Below are 13,705 nucleotides of genomic sequence, written 5' to 3' on the forward strand. Positions count from 1 at the left end.
GAGAGAGAGAGAGAGAGAGAGAGAGAGAGAGAGAGAGAGAGTGAAAGAGAGAGAGAGAGGGAGGGAGGGAGAGGGAGAGAGAGAAAGAGAAAGTAATTAGAGAGAAGCAGCAGCTCTAAGTACAGTTTACACAGCTTGGATGTACTATATTTGAGCCGGTGCAGCCACAGTTAAAGGCAGCTTTAATCCTGCTATGAGTGCTTATGTAGGACACATACAGCAACACAGGAAGCTCTAATGCAACGTTTCCATCCCACTGAATATGGTTCACCTCATACAGCATAACACAGCAGGAATTCCCCCAATGACTGTGATAGAATACTCTCATAAGAGAATATCAGGACCATGTCATGCTTTATTCAGTGTGGTGACTCAGCCAATGACTGTATAAGGAAGGAACTCAGGCAAGTTGGAGGCAGTTCAATGGATTCACTACTAGAATTCTAATGGAAGGTGATGGGGCAGACAGCAGTGTCTGAAAGACAGAGATATGGAGAGAAACAGATGACTTGTCAATAAGATGGACAGACATAGTCATACAACCTCAATAGTCCAGTTACACAAAACAGTATTGTGGTCCAACAAAGCAACGTATTCACAGAAATTTGGAGACAGTGTGTAGACCAATCATCACACTCATACAATATAGCGTAAAGTGTTTCAGGGCGAAGAAGTTAACAATATCCTCACAGTTTTCTTCCCGTCTTCTTCTATTCAGCGCCTGCAGTGTCTAAACTAGCTCTGTTGTTCCTGCCTCGTGCCTTCTGTCTCCAATCATGGAGCCGGCGTCACAGCACATAGCTAGCATGCCTGAGGTAACAATACACAGGAGAGGAGCATCTCTGAAGACAGAAATCAACCAGGCCCATGAATTTCAATGTGGAGCTTATGGAGGATCATTACCTATTCAATCAAGCTAGTGTTTAGCTTAGCTTAGCTTCGAGGCTATTCTTAGACTACAAGTCCCCTGAATCTCAATTGTGATCCAAAGAATCCCAAGTTATTCAAGCTAGTGGTTAGCTTAGCTTCCAGGGTATTCCTAAACTAGAAGGCTGTAATGTGTTGTTGACTCACGTAGCTATCTTAAGATGGGTGCACTAATTATAAGTAGCTCTGGATAAGAGCGTCTGCGAAATGACTAAAATGCAAGGCCAATGAATTTTCATGTCGATTTATGCTAGATGTGAGCTTCCAGGCCAGGATATTATTACTAGACTACAGCTCTATGTCAGTTGGAGTTGGCGCAATCCACTGCAAAAACACAGGAATATGGGTGTGGGAGTGTGAGATGCAGAGGGATTTGGGAATGGGACACCCTGTTCTGACCATGGCTGTTTCCCAAATGGCACCCTATTCCCAACATAGTGCACTACTTTTGACCAGAGCCTAGAACGAGAATGTTCTGCACCAGTCTTCGGAGCAGGCAGCTCACTGGATGGAGGGAAACATGTTTCCGTATGTGTGTGTGTGTGTGTGTGTGTGTGTGTGTGTGTGTGTGTGTGTGTGTGTGTGTGTGTGTGTGTGTGTGTGTGTGTGTGTGTGTGTGTGTGTGTGTGTGTGTGTGTGTGTGTGTGTGTGTGTGTGTGTGTGTGTGTGTGTAAACACCCTCCCCAGGTCACTCTTTAGTCTAGGCCCCACAGGGACAAACCACTGCTGGGAGGAAGAAGGATTTACAGCATTTCCTGAACGAATGGTTCCTGTACCACATTCCTGCCCTGCTTTACACGCACACACACACACACACACACACACACACACACACACACACACACACACACACACACACACACACACACACACACACACACACACACACACACACACACACACATATATTCAGGCACTGCTTTGCAAATTATCTACACAACTGAGGCTAAGGAATAAAAGCTGTGTCACTGTGCTGAGGCTGAGGCTTTGCTTCTCGTGTTAATGCCTGTTTGATATGTGGAACAAAAAAGGGGTTGACAGGCCAGCGCCTTTCATCTGACTGCAAAGCAACTCTGCAGCTAACCGGAAGGGGGTGATATAATGCTGTTTAAACGGACTTCTTCTGATCCCAGCCCCAAAACACACACACACACACACACACACACACACACACACACACACACACACACACACACACACACACACACACACACACACACACACACACACACACACACACACACACACACACACACAACACACACACATGCAAAACAGGCACATGCACACACATGCAAGTACGCACGCACGTATGCACACACACTTGTACAACTTCAAGCATCATGTGCACACTCGCACAAGTATACACACACACATTCTCTCTCTCTTTTGCGCTCTCAGAGAGATCTGCATTAAAAAGACACAAGGTAGAAAATACACTCATGTTCAGCCTCTCTCCATGCATGCTAAGGAGATGTTAGATATCTTCAATTATGTATCATCATGAGCCAAATATAGTCTAGCATTTTTTTGTGAAGAAAATGAAGATACAGTGTATAATATCCGAACTACTCTACCTGTATATTACTGTATGTCATTTATATGTTTATGTGTTTGTATATAATTATCTATGATATAATTGACAGTTGTTTTGTTGGGTTGCTGCGATTGTTTGTCCTTTGGGGTTGCTGCGTGCTATAATTGACATGTGAATGCTGAGGAAATGGAAAGTTGAATTCCTCTGTTTTTCCCTTTGCAAAGCAAGTGCTCTCATCCAAAAGTGAAATTCCTGTGACTTCAGCAAACCATTAATTAAGGTTTCCGTCCACAAGATGGGCAATGGCCTGTTTGGTAGTGGAGCCCCACTGCCTCGTACTACTCTCACAACCACAGGAATGTTGCATTTGCTCAATAAACTGTTGTGTTGAAATACACTTTCAATGCAAAGAGATTTTATTGGGTGACTGGGTTGTCTGGGGTTACATTACTTCTGGAGTGGAATAGCACTATAAGGAATAGAAGTAGGGATATACTGTTTACTTATAGGCCTCAGCATAGATAATATAGGGATGAAGACACACAGTAAAATGACAAACGGGGCTGTATGTTTAAGGGTGACGTAATGCAGCTATGGCAAAGGAATGCCTTTCTTTGTTACATAATACAGTAAATGTACTTAGCAGACATCCTTTAGGGGGATGCATCTATTCACATTGGATAAACATCTGTGATATAGACATATTCTATGACCCAAAAAGCACCCTATTCTCTATACCAGGGTTTCCCTAACTCAGTCCTGGGGCCTCCCCTGGGTGCATATTTTGTTTTTTGTCCCAGCACTACACAGCTGATTCAAATAATCAAAGCTTGATGATGAGTTGGTTCTTTGAATTAGGGGTGGGATGCCCTGCCTGTAGGCCTAGAGCACTATGTAGGGGGTAGGGTGCAATTTGGGACACACAGAGAATCATTCTTTGAGGGTGAAGTTGACAACAGAGATAACTGTTCTCTTGACGCTATGAGAACCCTACCCCAATTTTGTGTTATTACAATGTTAATGCAATATCAGAACAACATCTCAATCCTCTTCTCTCCTTGCTCATCTACTGTCCACCTCTCTCTCTCTCCTCCTCTCCTCTCATCCTTTCTCCTCTCCTCTCCACCTTCAGTGCAGATTATGTGGAAAGGAGTGAAGAGGAAAGACCTTATATAGCCTACTACTAGAGATGCTGTAACCTCCTCGCAAAGCACACACAGTCCTGCTCTGATATTGAATTAAGCCTTTTTTAAATATGTAGGAAAGTTAACAGTACTCAACTCCAACCCGAATTTATGAGTAAAACCCTCTGCTATATGCCACTCCTATTGGTCGGCATCTTTTGTTCACGCCTCCTGGCCCATAGTCATCCCCTACAACATTGGTGGGAGCACCTGTCACTCAAGGTGCATAAGCGGTGGGAGTCGTCAGTGTTCTTTGACGTTGGAGTTTGATTGGCCAGCTGTTGCTATTGGCGTCACTGCGCTGCCAGCTGATCGCAGTGAGACGCCGGTTTGAAGGGAGTTGGACTAGAGAGAACCAAGACGCAGCGATAGAGGGACTGGTTGGTTGGGGAACTGCTGGGAAACTGGAAAGTGAAACTGGGGCGGTATCTTCGTTTTTACCGGTTAAGTTATAATGTACCGCACACTAATAGATACAAAGGTGATAGTTGAATAGTTGTAAGTGTATTTTAAACTTGAACTATTATAGATGTGTTTCGTCCTGGACTAGAACTGTCCAAATTGATTGAGAGAGTTAAGGTGTGGCTGCCTTTAAAACGGGGTTTCTTCTTCAAGACTTGCATCTGACCTAAATGCTTATGATAATAAAGCTTGATCATAGCTATATACAGTGAGAAGTAGCCTAGCTGGTCGATTTTCAATATGAATGGCGCATTTGATAGAGGAAGCATTCGATTATACAACTAATAGTGCCGTCTCGACAAGGCTAATAAGCATTATTCTAAATATAACCGATGGAATCTATTCTGCTATTATTTGGATGATCATAACAAGTATTTAATAATTCGATGTATAATGTTTTGAAATGGACGTAGCAACTTTACAATCATATCGCAGCCCACAGATGAGTGGCAAGTCAACGGAGCTGTGGTGAGGAAGGCCTAGTCCATGATATAAGGTAATTCGATAATTGATAAAACATCTTTTAATTTTTTAAATATATTTTTAAATCGTTTTCTTTATGATGGAGCTGCTTGTAACTAGGCTACTGACATGTTGAGTCATACCGAGGAAAGAAGTTAGTCTAACCTACAGAAAAAAGTAAGTGCGTTTATGTTAATTTAAAAACTTTTAAATGTCTTTATGAGCGTGGAATAACCTTAGCTGAATAGATTGAAGTAATCTACATTGTCTGCAACTAAAATATTAAATAGAGCGTGAAATGAGACCTATTGAGACTATTGCCATAACCGTTACAAATATTGCAAATTGAATGTTCCAAATTATGTAATCAAATAGTTAACTTGCAGTGCCATTCGGACTATTTGTACTCTGGTCTGTAGGCGGTGCCTTCACTGCCATATTACCTAATTCAATACAGCAGTGTATTGAATATAAGATGTAAGAGTTTTTTCAAAGGCCATCTCATATAGACTAAACGTTAAATGTATTGGTTTATGGTCAATTCTATTGTGCGCATTCGTGGCCTATAGAGACAACGGGCGTGCCCATCAATTAGTCTACTTGTAAGAAAAAGAATGGGGCCAACGAGCCCAGAATAAGATTCGGTCATATTTAAAACTTAAACAAAATGTAAAAGATCAAGCTCATTGCTGTACTGTAAAATCGTTTTAAAATACCTATTCAGAGATCATAGCTTTTAACTATACAATTTCATTATTTAGTAGTATGCTACTAGCCTAAAGAATAATGTGTAATGAACTTACTCATTATCTTCACGTTATTTAGTTAGAGTAACTCACTGTAATTCCCTTTAATTCGACTTAAAGGAGAGGATTGCGAAGCAAATTTCTTTAAGGCCCCACCCTTTACAGAGAAACATGGATGTCAACGACAGATTTCCCCGTAAGTTTCTTCCTTTCCCTTTTCCCTCCTCTCCTCATCTCTCATTTTACGTTGATAAACCCTGATTTAAATGGAGAGAACCTGTAACCTACCCTATAAACTGGCTGGCAACACCCTAAAGATCAGACAGCAGGATCTTCATTCAAGCTCCCATGACATCTCCTTTCCCTTGATCAAGGTAAGATATGAACTGTCTTACCTCATTATTGAATAAGTAGTCTATGATAGGCCTTGCTCTTTTAAATGAACCTTTTTCATCATTTACTTATTTTTCAGTGGAATTTTGTAGCAGGGATTATGTAAGTATAGGAACAAGTGTTTACAAGCTCTCCAACTCATGCTTATGCAATCCCAGTTTGAGGATTTCAACACTCAGAGGAGAGCTGTTAAAAGTTAAAATGTGACAGCTCATCAAAGAGAGCTCCGCTTTCCACTCTAAAGATCTGGCACTATGTCATGTGTAGGTCTAATCTTTTATTCACTCAATGACTGTTAGACTGCACCTGCAATTCCTTAAACCCTCAAAGCCTATCAATTCAATTCAACAATGCTCCCTTGCACACTTAATATCTCGAGCACTATTCCACTCCACTACCACCAGACAATCGATTTATTCTGAATTGCAGTCAAGACCTTGTTGGATTCATCCTGAAGCCTCGTAGGCAAACACTGCCTGTTTGATTCATCCTGAAGCCTCGTAGGCAAACACTGCCTGTTTGATTCATCCTGAAGCCTCGTAGGCAAACACTGCCTGTTTGATTCATCCTGAAGCCTCGTAGGCAAACACTGCCTGTGATTCATCCTGAAGCCTCGTAGGCAAACACTGCCTGTTTGATTCATCCTGAAGCCTCGTAGGCAAACACTGCCTGTTTGATTCATCCTGAAGCCTCGTAGGCAAACACTGCCTGTTGGATTCATCCTGAAGCCTCGTAGGCAAACACTGCCTGTTTGATTCATCCTGAAGCCTCGTAGGCAAACACTGCCTGTTTGATTCATCCTGAAGCCTCGTAGGCAAACACTGCCTGTTTGATTCATCCTGAAGCCTCGTAGGCAAACACTGCCTGTTTGATTCATCCTGAAGCCTCGTAGGCAAACACTGCCTGTTTGATTCATCCTGAAGCCTCGTAGGCAAACACTGCCTGTTTGATTCATCCTGAAGCCTCGTAGGCAAACACTGCCTGTTTGGCAGTGACTCATCTCTTCTTGGGTGTGATATTGATGCTTCATCCTTATTCACGGGGGGTGGATGAATTCTTAAGGCCTATAGCTGGTTTACTGGCTGGCTGCAATAAATTGACAGGCAGGCTACTTGGATGAGTTGTAAGGGGCAAGAGGCAGGCAGTAGTTTCTTTTTTGGTTTCCCATGCACCTTCTTTTTTGATGCCTCTGGAGAGTGAAAGACTGTTTTGTCACGAGATCAAGACTTCAGGCTCCAAAGTTCCTCAGGGCCATTTTGACTTTGCCACAGTGATTTCATGCCCTTGCAACAACATAGCATTTCTGTCTGTATGTTTGTTCTGTGTTGTGTGTATGAGTTTGAGGGTGTGTATGTGTGTGTGTGTCTCTGTGTGTGTGGTTAGCAAGCGCTGTCTTTATCTCTGCATGACTGGACGAGATTCATACAGATGTCAACAGAGCCGCTCCCCAGAACGATAGAACAACAGACAGAAAGACATCCCTGCTGGCTGGCCGGATGGACAGACTGGCAGGCAGGCCGGGTGGATGGATATGCAGGCAGTCAGGCAGACCGACAGACGGACTGTATGGGTGTATATGAACAGAGGGATTGAGAGAGATATAAAGAGGGAGAGGGAGTATATGATGAAAGAGAGGAATGCTTGTAATTCAAGGTCTTTCTCTGCAGTCCTGGGTTCCCTCTGCCTTACTCCAATCTAATGATTGGAGTCTTAGCAAGTCATGACGATATGTGTGTGTATCTGTGTGTTCCCATTCTTATGGTTAGTCTGTTTGAGACATAACATTCTCTTTAGTCCTAGAAACCATCTACTCCCTCACATGAAAGGTATTAAACCATTCTGATCTATTAATCAAATAATTAGACATTTCATTTGACAGACACCTTTCAGGACACTTAAGAACGCCTCACATTAAAAGTACATACATTCAAGAGCAGGTTAAATTGGATTTAACCATTGGATTACTTACATTGATCCTATTATCAGAAAAAAAACGGAACAGTTTAATTTCACCAGAAGCCAATATTACTCTAGTCTAGCTTTGACATGAGCATGCTAATGCAGCTCTTATTGAGTACCATAGTTGGGCTGTGCTGAATTCTGGATTGCACATTGACAGTTATTGATAGGCTATCAGAGTATTCCCAGTGGATGAGGAACTGCAGTGGAAATGCGCATTCTAGAATGAGGTTGCATGTTTCAGACTAGGCCACACCCTATGCCTGTAGATGTACACACTGCATCACACATCAGAGTAAAAAACTTTACTTTTCAGTCTAATTATAAATGGGTTATTTCTGGTTTGTTACAATTAATCCACATGTAACCAAAAACTATACCAAGGTAATCATTCTTTTATAAGACTTTTATCACACGTTTTCGTTTTGACTAAATTCACTCAGATGAAAATTCACTAGCAATGTTATTTGACTTCTTTTGAGATGACAATGTACTGAGAAGTTCTCAACAGACATTGAGTGGGCTGATTAGGCTCGACTCAGCAGGTGCTGTGGTGGTGAGTATCGGACATACATAGGCTCTGTGTGTGGGACTGTGTGCAGGAGGACAGACAGTGTCAGTCTGTAGTCTCAATAATAAGACAGACTGTATAAAAATACACACAGCAGAAGTTGATTTGAGAGCCCAGTACTCCTATATATTCAAAGCCAAGTCTCTATGAGCTTCAACTCTTTATCTTCAAGTGCCCAGCCTATTTGGTGCTTGGATCAATTCACTAGTGACTCAAGGCTGAGTTCTCTTATCACTAAGGGCTGGGACTGAGATAAATTCACTAGTGACTCAAGGCTGAGTTCTCTTATCACTAAGGGCTGGGACTGAGATAAATTCACTAGTAACTCAAGGCTGAGTTCTCTTATCACTAAGGGCTGGGACTGAGATCGATTCACTAGTGACTCAAGGCTGAGTTCTCTTATCACTAAGGGCTGGGACTGAGATAAATTCACTAGTGACTCAAGGCTGAGTTCTCTTATCACTAAGGGCTGGGACTGAGATCGATGCACTAGTGACTCAAGGCTGAGTTCTCTTATCACTAAGGGCTAGGACTGGGATCGATTCACTAGTGACTCAAGGCTGAGTTCTCTTATCACTAAGGGCTAGGACTGGGATCGACTCACTAGTGACTCAAGGCTGAGTTCTCTTATCACTAAGGGCTGGGACTGGGATCGATTCACTAGTGACTCAAGGCTGAGTTCTCTTATCACTAAGGGCTGGGACTGGGATCGATTCACTAGTGACTCAAGGCTGAGTTCTCTTATCACTAAGGCCTAGGACTGGGATCGTCTCACTAGTGACTCAAGGCTGAGTTCTCTTATCACTAAGGACTAGGACTGGGATCGACTCACTAGTGACTCAAGGCTGAGTTCTTTTATCACTAAGGGCTAGGACTGGGATCGACTCACTAGTGACTCAAGGCTGAGTTCTCTTATCACTAAGGGCTGGGACTGGGATCGATTCACTAGTGACTCAAGGCTGAGTTCTCTTATCACTAAGGGCTGGGACTGGGATTGACTCCTGCGCTCTTTGTGGCCTTGGGGTCTATTCCACTCTCAAAGGGAAGAGGCTTTGACTGGCCCTATCAGGGCTTAGGCTGGGACTGGGTCTAGTCCTCATAGTGCCTTGGTCAAGTTTGGGCTGACAGTTAACAGTTTATAGCTCAACTAATGAAACTTCCCTTGGTGCCATTTAATCTCCATGTTAAACAAGCACTAGGAAATTAACCCGCAGGCCATTTCTAGCACCACCAAGGAAAAGCCAGTGCAGAGCCACCATTTTATCTAACAGTAAACGTAGCAGTGCCAATTCAACATGAACTAGTCCCATCCAGAGATTGAAAACCATGGGTGTGTCCAAAATGTCATCCTGTTCCCTATATAGTGCACTACTTTTGTCCAGAGCCCCTGGTCAACAATAGTGCACTATATAGGGAATAGGGTACCATTTCCCCTGTGATGGAATGAGTACAAGGCAGAAGGGACGCTGTGTCACTGTGTAATCTCCGGTTGATTAAATGGACTGCCACAGGTTTTGTTTTTCCCACAGCCCTGTATCCCTGGCCCTGTAAGTGACCTAGTTAAAGACCTAGTGCTATTGTGCCTTTGCCGAATTTCAGTCTCCCTATACGTACATTACCAGTCAAAAGTTTGGACACCTACTCATTCAAGGGTTTTTCTTTATTTTCACTATTTTCTACATTGTACAATAATAGTGAAGACGTCAACATGATGAAATAACACATTATGGAATCATGTAGAAACCAAAAAAGTGTTAAACACAGTGTTAAACATTTGAGATTCTTCAAAGTAGCCACCATTTGAGCCAATCACTTGTACTGTGACAAGGTAGGATTGGTATACAGAAGATAGCCTTATTTGGTAAAAGACCAAGTCCATATTATGGCAAGGACAGCTCAAATAAGCAAAGAGACATGACAGTCCATCATTACTTTTAGACATGAAGGTCAGTCAATTCTGAAAATTTCAAGAACTTTGAAAGTTTCTTCAAGTGCAGTCACAAAAACCATCAAGCGCTATGATGAAACTGGCTCTCATGAGGACCGCCACAGAAAAGGAAGACCCAGAGTTGCCTCTGCTGCAGAGGATACGTTCCTTAGAGTTACCAGCCTTGAATGAGTAGGTGTCTCCAAACTTTTGACTGATACTGTACTTATACATGGTGAGGAAGGTAGACATACTGTACATACAGTAGACATACATTGACCAACCTACTGTATGCATACACACAGGGTGGAAACGTGGAAAGATAGAGAGGTAGAGTGGAAGCTAGAGAGAGCAAGAGAGGGGAACAGACAGTGAGAGAGAGAGAGTGAGCGTTAGAGGGAGGTGGAAAGATAGAGAGAGGTAGAGGAACAGGGTAGGTCTGAGAAAGGTTGGGCCTGCGCATGTGTGCTGTCTGTGTGTGTGCTCTGTGTTCAGACAGCGTGGAGGTCTGGGGCCTCTGCAGACTGAATGGAATTTATACCATATGTACTAGGCATCCCAGGAATGCACCCCAGGCCCAAAGAGCTGACCAATGGAAAGAGAGGAGAGGGAGAGAGATTGGGAGAGAGGGAGGGACAGGAGAGAAGAGAGAATGGGAGAGAATGGGAGAGTGGGGGGTTGTATAGAGAGAGAGAGAGAGAGAGAGAGAGAGAGAGAGAGAGGGAGAGCAGGAGAGAGAGAGAGAGAGAGAGAGAGAGAGAGAGAGAGAGAGAGAGAGAGAGAGAGAGAGAGAGAGAGAGAGAGAGAGAGAGAGAGAGAGAGAGAGAGAGAGAGAGAGAGAGAGAGAGAGAGAGAGAGAGAGAGAGTTAGAAATCCATTCTGCAGGGACAAACCTGTTGAGTACAAGTCCTTCAGTTAGTGGAAAATGCTGCATGTCTGGCAAAATGTCTGCTTGCTGTGGACACATCTGTTTAACATGGTTGTAGCTCAGGAACCTATGGGCCCTGGTCAAAGGTAGCGGACTATAAAGGGAATAGGGCGCCATTTAGGACACATTCCACATGCAACGATAAAGATGAATACACAGATTTTGCCCAACTGGTTATTGAAACGAGTTCTGCAATAACTATGTAATTACTATGCAGGCAACCCTAGAAATACAAAACATTCCATTTAACATCATTGTATCTGTGTGACCTCTTTTCTACCTCCATGAGTCAACATATTATTGTCAGAAACATTAGTAGACTGTAGTTCTCAGTAAATCAATGATTTCTCAACTGTGACACTTTTTCCCTGAAATGTTATATTTGTTAGCAATTACTAAGCAATGAGCAGCTTTGCATCTTTTCACAATGTCCATATCACATCTGTGGTTCTTTCTACTGCTCAGGTGTCTGTGTGTGCCTGTCTGTATGAACATGTATGTGTATATGAACTACATTCATGTGGTTGCTGACACTATGTAGTACATGCTTCATATAATAATTGAGGTTATCGGATACATGCTTATGCTATAACTGAGCTATGTGCAAGCTGGTCAGGGAGCAGAGAGACTGAACACTTTGGCATTATGGCAGCCAGTGTCGCGCAAAGTATGTCAATGTGATCTGTGGTTGGATAAGAGCCTCTCTGTGTGTGTGTGTGTGTGTGTGTGTGTGTGTGTGTGTGTGTGTGTGTGTGTGTGTGTGTGTGTGTGTGTGTGTGTGTGTGTGTGTGTGTGTGTGTGTGTGTGTGTGTGTGTGTGTGTGTGTGTGCGTGTGTGTGTGTGTGGTCAAAGCACTAAGCTGGGGGTCATAAGGTAGGTAGATACCTTAAGTAATGATAATCTTTACGGGTTAGCAGGAGCTAATTTTCACTTGGAACTTCTGCTCACTGTGTCTCAGTCTTCCAGAGTGTTCCCTGGATGGAATGTACTCCCGGGCCATCTGTGTACATCAGTGTATGTGGCAGCCTGCAGCTCATGAAATGGTGGACACACAACACAGACATACATGTTTTTTCACTCTTGCTCTCTCATTTAATTTACTCAATCAACACACACAGATTTACATATACACATACACAAATCAATTCACTTTCTCTTTCCGACAGGCATAGGCCCTCCCTCTCTCTCTCTCTCTCTCTCTTACACACACACCACACACACACACACACACACACACACACACACACACGCACACGCACACGCACACACACAGTCCTGTGGTGTAGTCTGTTATCCCCACAGTCACATCTTGTGAGGTGTGTCTGGAAATGTGGTCAAACGCTAGTCAACAAGTCTCATTGACAAGCAAAACACTGTGAGACTAGCACTGTCCTTTATGAAGAAACCACTGTGAGACTAACACTGTTCTTTATGAAGAAACCACTGTGAGACTAACACTGTCCTTTATGAAGAAACCACTGTGAGACTAACACTGTCCTTTATGAAGAAACCACTGTGAGACTAACACTGTCCTTTATGAAGAAACCACTGTGAGACTACTGTCCTTTATGAAGAAACACTGTGAGACTAGCACTGTCCTTTATGAAGAAACCACTGTGAGACTAACACTGTCCTTTATGAAGAAACCACTGTGAGACTAACACTGTCCTTTATGAAGAAACCACTGTGAGACTAACACTGTCCTTTATGAAGAAACCACTGTGAGACTAACACTGTCCTTTATGAAGAAACCACTGTGAGACTAGCACTGTCCTTTATGAGAAACCACTGTGAGACTAACACTGTGAAGAAACCCTTGAGACTAGCACTGTCCTTTATGAAGAAACCACTGTGAGACTAGCACTGTCCTTTATGAAGAAACCACTGTGAGACTAACACTGTCCTTTATGAAGAAACCACTGTGAGACTAACACTGTCCTTTATGAAGAAACCACTGTGAGACTAACACTGTCCTTTATGAAGAAACCACTGTGAGACTAACACTGTCCTTTATGAAGAAACCACTGTGAGACTAACACTGTCCTTTATGAAGAAACCACTGTGAGACTAACACTGTCCTTTATGAAGAAACCACTGTGAGACTAACACTGTCCTTTATGAAGAAACCACTGTGAGACTAACACTGTCCTTTATGAAGAAACCACTGTGAGACTAACACTGTCCTTTATGAAGAAACCACTGTGAGACTAACACTGTCCTTTATGAAGAAACCACTGTGAGACTAACACTGTCCTTTATGAAGAAACCACTGTGAGACTAACACTGTCCTTTATGAAGAAACCACTGTGAGACTGAAGAAACACTGTCCTGTTATGAAGAAACCACTGTGAGACTAACACTGTCCTTTATGAAGAAACCACTGTGAGACTAACACTGTCCTTTATGAAGAAACCACTGTTAACACTGTCCTTTATGAAGAAACCACTGTGAGACTAACACTGTCCTTTATGAAGAAACCACTGTGAGACTAACACTGTCCTTTATGAAGAAACCACTGTGAGACTAACACTGTCCTTTATGAAGAAACCACCTAACACTGTCCTTTATGAAGAAACCACTGTGAGACTAACACTGTCCTTTATGAAGAA

The 13,705-nt window shown here is 42.8% G+C and overlaps 1 long non-coding RNA gene across 1 annotated transcript in view; it reads left to right on the top strand.

Annotated features, from left to right (window-relative positions):
• The first annotated feature begins 5,451 nt into the window (after positions 1–5,451).
• Positions 5,452–13,705, top strand: part of LOC118372201 (uncharacterized) — a 20,906-nt gene continuing 12,652 nt past the window's right edge. The window contains exon 1 of the long non-coding RNA XR_008139372.1: positions 5,452–5,692. This is a non-coding gene — a long non-coding RNA (uncharacterized LOC118372201). The remainder of the gene's footprint in view (positions 5,693–13,705) is intronic.

The sequence above is a fragment of the Oncorhynchus keta genome, chromosome 1, assembly GCF_023373465.1.
Source record: "Oncorhynchus keta strain PuntledgeMale-10-30-2019 chromosome 1, Oket_V2, whole genome shotgun sequence".
Taxonomy (NCBI): domain Eukaryota; kingdom Metazoa; phylum Chordata; class Actinopteri; order Salmoniformes; family Salmonidae; genus Oncorhynchus; species Oncorhynchus keta.